General features: G+C 42.0%; 1 long non-coding RNA gene across 1 annotated transcript in view; it reads right to left on the reverse strand.

The window, feature by feature from the left end:
* The window catches only part of LOC111824916, a 53,744-nt gene extending 47,779 nt beyond the window's left edge, over nucleotides 1-5,965 (reverse strand). Inside the window, exon 1 of the long non-coding RNA XR_002827979.1 lies at nucleotides 5,854-5,965. This is a non-coding gene — a long non-coding RNA (uncharacterized LOC111824916). The remainder of the gene's footprint in view (nucleotides 1-5,853) is intronic.
* Between the last annotated feature and the right edge of the window lie 416 nt (nucleotides 5,966-6,381).

Consider the following 6,381-nt stretch of genomic DNA (forward strand, 5'->3'; position numbering starts at 1 on the left):
CTGCTCTGTGAGTGACAGGGGCAGCGCCCAACCCTCTGATCGGCCTGCTCTGTGCGTGACAGGGGGTGGCGCCGCAACCTCCCCATAGACCCTGCCTTGAGTGTGACAGGGGGCGGTGCCCCAACCCCCCAATCGACCCTACCCTGAGCATGACTAGGGGTGGCATCGCAACCTCCCGATCCGCCCTGCTCTGTGCATGACAGGGGGCGGCGCCCCAACTCCCCAATCGGCCCTGCTCTGAGCCCGACCAGGAGCTGCAGGGCAGGCACCTAGGGATTGGGCCTGCCCTCTGCCACCCAGGAGCAGGCCTAAGCCAGCAGGTCGTAATCTCCCGAGGGGTCCCAGACTGCGAGAGGGCACAGGCCGGGCTGAGGGACCTCCCCTCCCCCCGAGTGCACAAATCTTTGTGCATCGGGCCTCTAGTTATTTTATAAGTAGATATAATATCTGATAAGTGGGTAATTGGTATTTTATTGTTCACCGCTCAGAGCTTCTAGAATGACTGTTTTTAGTATCAAAAATAAAAACCAATATATGTCTGTAGTGTCCTAGTCCATGTAATCCTGTCTCTGTGTCAGAGAAATTGTGGTAAATCTTTGATGGTCTGGATTATGCAGCCTCACACTAGGGTGAGAATACTAAGTCCAGCTGCTCAACACCAAACTCGCCACCTTTCAAACACAGCATCTCATGTAACCCACCATACATCTGTCAATAAATCTGGTCAGATATCCCTAAATACCTTAATTTAAGTCTACATCTTTCTGATTCTTATTGTCATTGCCCTCACGGTTTCCTGTTCTATTAGAACATCATCCTTTCTCACTGTCTCCCTAGACTTATTCATTCTCTACCTGACTGCTGAAAAATCTTCCTAAAATGCCACTTGTATCCTGTCAGGACCTTCTCCTGAAACCTCTGTTTCCCAGCAGTGATAGGCAGCATAATGTTTCCCAAAGTTGTCCACGTCAGATATCTGTGACATGTCATGTTATCTATAATAACAAAAGCATAATATGCTAATTAGACCAGACGTCCTTCCAGACATCTTTCCAGACGACCTTCTGGACAAAACCAGGGCTGTGAGGGAAGCCTGGGTCCCGGGTGCCAGAGGGAAGCCGGTGCCGGCGGCCAGGGGAAGGAAGGCCTACTCTTGCACGAATTTTGTGCACTGGGCCTCTAGTATGACATAAGAGACTTGGCATGTATAATCAAGGCTACAGATGTTAGAATAGGGAGATTATCCTGGGTTACCCAAGTAGGCCCAGTCTAATCACATGAACTCTTAAAAACAGAGAAGAAAGACTCTAGCTACTAGTACTGTTACTGGCTCAAAGATGAAGGTCAAAATGACAAGGAATGCGGTGGCCTGAAGGAGCCAAGAGATGGTATCAGCTGACACTCAGCAAGAAAACAGGCTTCAGCCCTATGGCCACAAGAAATTGAATTCTGCTAACAACCTGAAGGAGCTAGGGAACAGATTCTCCCCCAAGGCCTCCAGCTAAGAGCTCAGTCCAGCCAACCCCTTGATCTCAGCCTTAATTTCAGAGCAAAGAAACCAGACTTCTGACCTACAGGACCATGAGATAATACATTTGTGCTACTGTAAGCCACTGAGTGTGTGGTCATTTGTTATGACAGCAGTAGACTAATTAATCCAAACTCTCCCTGTACTTTTCAAGACACATCCCAGTCTAGGCCTGCTCAACTAATCTTAATTAATTTCCCTCTGCTCACACACACCAGCTCTTGGTTTCTGCCAGACCAGGCTCAGCTTTGACACAGAGCTTACATTCTTTGCAAAAGGAAAAAGAAAACAGTGAGAAATAGCTAAACATTATAAATTCAGGGAGTTTGTGGCAGATGGAAAGCTATGCTCTCTAGAACCCCTTCAAGAAAGAAGGTGCTGTCCAGCTGTGGGGAAGTGTGGTCAGCAAGCAGCTCCAGCTGTCAGCACTTTCAGAACCCACTTGAGGGACAGAGAGCCACCCTTCATATGGCCATACGCTTTCCAAGGAAGTTTGCATCTGATGGTTGAGCAAGGGAGCATGGATAGAGAGGCCCAGCCAAGTTGGCTCAACACAGGCCACTCTGACAAGCGGACTTTACCCCAAAGCTTCCCACAAGGCTGGCGGAGGCTTTATCAGGCCCACATCGCAGTTTTACTTCTTTCTCTGCCCAATCCTGCTCCCTGCTTTCTTTCACAGATTAATTGCTGATAAATAACTTGGAACCCAAAATCTACCTCAGTATCTGCTTCTGTTGAATTCACCCTGTTACTAATAAAAAAAAAATAAGGCAGGTTAAAGAGATACTGTCTGGGATAGCAACTCAGAGGAATGAATAGCTTGTAAAAATTGTCATGCTACAAAGACTCAGAAAAGTTAAATGAAATTTTTTTTTAAAATTATGGCTAAGGTCATATGAAAGTAAGAGATATCCCAAAATGCAAGAAACAAAGGTGAAACTAAAAATCAAAATAGTAAGAGTGCAAGCTGACATGGTATGAGGAGGGAAATAGCTGGACCTGGAAATAGGACTTGATGGCTAGGTGATTTGATTGTCATTCACACACAGGGGCAGAAGAAAAGAACTTAGGCCTATGTGGAGCAGAAATTGAGGCTAAGAACTTGCATAAACTTGGCACCCTAAGCGATCTACATCCTCAGTAGAAGAAAAACTCAATTCATCTTCCAATGAAATTATAGAGAAGCTTGTTTTATGAGTAAGAAAAAGAAATCTCCCAAAATTGCCACAAACATGCATTTGGAGTTCCACTTGAACTATAAGAATTTCCTATACTTAGTAATATAAGAATTTCCAGGCTGAGAATTAAAGTAAGTATGTCATGAGCCAAAATATCTCTGGAGAATCAAGCAACAGCAAATCGTCCGCCCTTGATTCCCTCAGAAAAAACAATACCAGCAGAAGATGCATTCACAAGTTATGACACATGTTAGGGAAGGATCCAGGATAAGTGAGAGGCAGATAGGATGGATTATAAAATAAGCATAATTAAACTAATACAAGAGATTTAAAAGGTATAGGAGCTACAAGAAAAGATGCTGAAAAAAAGGGAAACCTGATAGATTTGAAAACAAAAACTAAAATAACCCCTAAAATAAACATCTTAATCATTGACTATGAAACTCATTCATGGTTAGGTTAAACAGCTAATCAAACAGAACTGAAGAGAGAATTAGCAATGTAGAAAATGGATCTGAGAACATTTGCCCAATATTCCCATAGAGGTGTGCCATGCAGATCTCCCTATAATATATTCTGTTGAAGAGAGCTTAATTGACCAATATCCCCAACTACTGAACTTCTGGATTCACTCTGCATTCACTCTGAGGACTACCTAGTCTCAGGGGTACTAGAGTCAGCTCATTCCCACTCAACATACAATCTTCTAATGGGTAACTTTTGCTCAGGAACTCCTCATCAAAACATTCCCAGAATGACCCTGCAGTCTAAGCTTCTTCCTATCAAATCTTTCTTTTCTTCTCACCCTTCACAGTTGTCAGTCTTGTATGAGGGTCCGAAGGCTCTGCCTACCTATTCCTGTTCCCTCCCTCTTTGTCTTTTATTTCCTACAACTGATCTCTTGCATACCTAATCCTACCTTGCCTTCTGCTTCTCAGAGAAGCCAGGCTTATACAAAAACTAGAGGCCCGGAGCATGAAATTCGTGTTCGGATACGATCCCTAGGCCTGGCTTACAATCAGGGCCATCTTCCCCGGCTGCCTACAGTCGGCCCCTCCCCCCGCCACCACCCACCTCTGGTTCCCCATTCGCCATCGGGTGGTCAGAGGCTGCTGGCGGGGGGGAGGAACCAAAAGGTCAACCATTCCCGCCTGCTTGCCGGCCCTGCCCCCACCACGAGACACCCTTTGTGTGTGGGGTGACTGGCAGGGCGGGGGCCTTGGCCTGGCGCCACCCATGTCCCCGCCACCCACCCTCGGTTCCCCATTCGCCATCAGGCAATGGGAGCCTGCCGGCCAGGGAAAAGGACCGAGAGGTGGTCAGTGCTCCTCATAGTGACTGGTCGAGCAGTCGTTCTGGTTATTCCGCCATTAGGGTCAATTTGCATATTACCCTTTTATTATATAGGATTATTATATAGGATTATTATATAGGATAGAACTAAAATAATTAAGAAACTTTACATTGAATATTGGAGGAAGGAATCAATATTAGTATATTTAATAATGCTTTTATTGTATAAAGGCAAGGAGTTTGCCAGAGAGTTTATTAGATTTATATTTTGTTAAGAATGAATATTTAGCTGAAACCGGTTTGGCTCAGTGGATAGAGTGTCGGCCTGAGGACTGAAAGGTCCCAGGTTCAATTCCGGTCAAGGGCATGTACTTGGGTTGCGGGCACATCCCCAGTAGGAGATGTGCAGGAGGCGGCTGATCGATGTTTCTCTATCATCGATGTTTCTAACTCTCTATCTCTCTCCCTTCCTCTCTGTAAAAAATCAATAAAATATATTTAAAAAAAACAACAAAAAAAACCAAAGTCTTCTAAAAAAAAAAAAAGAATGAATATTTAAAATGTAGGGACAAACTCTTAAAGATTACAAATAAGATTCATTATTGCAAACCCAGAACGGAGGAGAAACCTATTAGCTGTATGAAAGAAGAAAGAGCAAAGTAAGAAAAAAGTGAGATAACTAAAAAGAACAATTTAAGATGGCAGAACAATACAAGCAAAGTAATTACAATAAAATACTGAAACTATTCAGTTTATTAAAAATCAAGCTATATGTGATAACAAGAGAAACACCTAATCTTAAGGTTCCCCAAAATAGAAACTAAAATTATGTAGAAATATGTTCTAACAAAGGACTTCCTAAAAGAGGGTTGCTTTCTTAATATTAGGGGAAAAAACCAAGATTTAAAAAAATTTTTTTAAGCATTACAGGAAAAAGGAGGAATATTTCATAATGATAAAAGAAATTTACTAGAAATGTCATAATCCTGAACCTGTAAGCACCTCACAACATAGTTTGAAATACATAAACAAAAATAGGAGGAAAAAATTTCCAAGAGAAATGGAAAATTATACAATCCTAATAAGAATTTGATATACTTCTCTCAGGATCTTAGAAATCAAGTGAATAAAAATTATTGAGGACATAGATTTGAATATCAAAATTAACAAGAGTAACCTAATAAGTATATATACAATCCAGCACAAACTATTATGGAATACATGTTCTTTTTGACTACACAAGGAACGTTTACAGTAATTGATTAAATTTTGTTGAGCAAAACTCAACAAACACCAAAGCATTGGCATAATACAGATCTCATTCTCTGACTACAATGCTATAGTAAAACTAGATATCAGCAACAAAATAACCCCCAAATCCCATACATTTGACTATCTTAAAACACAAGAATTAAATAATCTGTGATTCAAAAATTAAATCATAAGAGACATTTTAAAAATATTTAGAATTGAACAGCAAATTTTAAAACACATCATTGATCAGAACTAGTGGGATACAGCTGAAGTGATATGGAATTCACAACCTTAAATTCATGTATTAACGGAAAAATGAAAATAATGAGTCAAGTATCCAATCAAAGAGTCAGTATAATATTTAAAAAGTAAACTCCCAAAATGTCAAAGTAAAACAATAAAGAAAAAGAGAATGAGTGGGTAGGATAGAAGTGGTTATTTATTTCAAACAAAATGGTAAAAAAAAAAAAATGGACCGGCCTTTTAGACAGAAATATGCCAAAAGAAAAACTTTCAGATATTAATAAAATACTTTTTAAATAACAGTATGCACATTTTGCTTTCTGCTCTACCATGGAAGGTGACAGAAAATTGGCTTACCAGACTGCAGTTCACAGCAGGTGTATATATAGAGTGGAAAAATCATGCATCTCTTGGCTCACGAATCCTCCCTCGGGGATGAAGTCATAAATGCAGCAAGTGCGATGAGAACAGACCCCTGGAGGAAAGGATGATGACAGACTGTGTGAAGGGCGTCCATACTCCTGAAATTAGAGAGCCTCTCCATTCTGCCACCCAGTTACCCCAGTGAGAGTCAGCAGTGGCAACTTGTGTCCCAACCGCACAACACTCCACCCTGGCCTCTTACCAGCAAGTGGGACTGCCCTTCCTGCTGGCAGCATCACAGGACTTTGGTGCCTTGGAGAGGCTTGTGCTTCTAATCCTAAAGCACCTTTTGCTTATCCCTTTGCTCTTGTATCCTGTTGATCACCCCGTTGAGTCAGCTGATTACTCACATTCTCCCAACAGATGATTCTCCCATCGTAGTCACATCATTGTCACCAATGCAGCTCATCCATCATCACCCAGACATTCATCCCCCCCACCCCCACCTTCCACTATTCGGTA

Source organism: Myotis lucifugus, unplaced genomic scaffold (genome assembly GCF_000147115.1).
Source record: "Myotis lucifugus unplaced genomic scaffold, Myoluc2.0 scaffold_0, whole genome shotgun sequence".
In the NCBI taxonomy this organism is placed as follows: Eukaryota; Metazoa; Chordata; class Mammalia; order Chiroptera; family Vespertilionidae; genus Myotis; species Myotis lucifugus.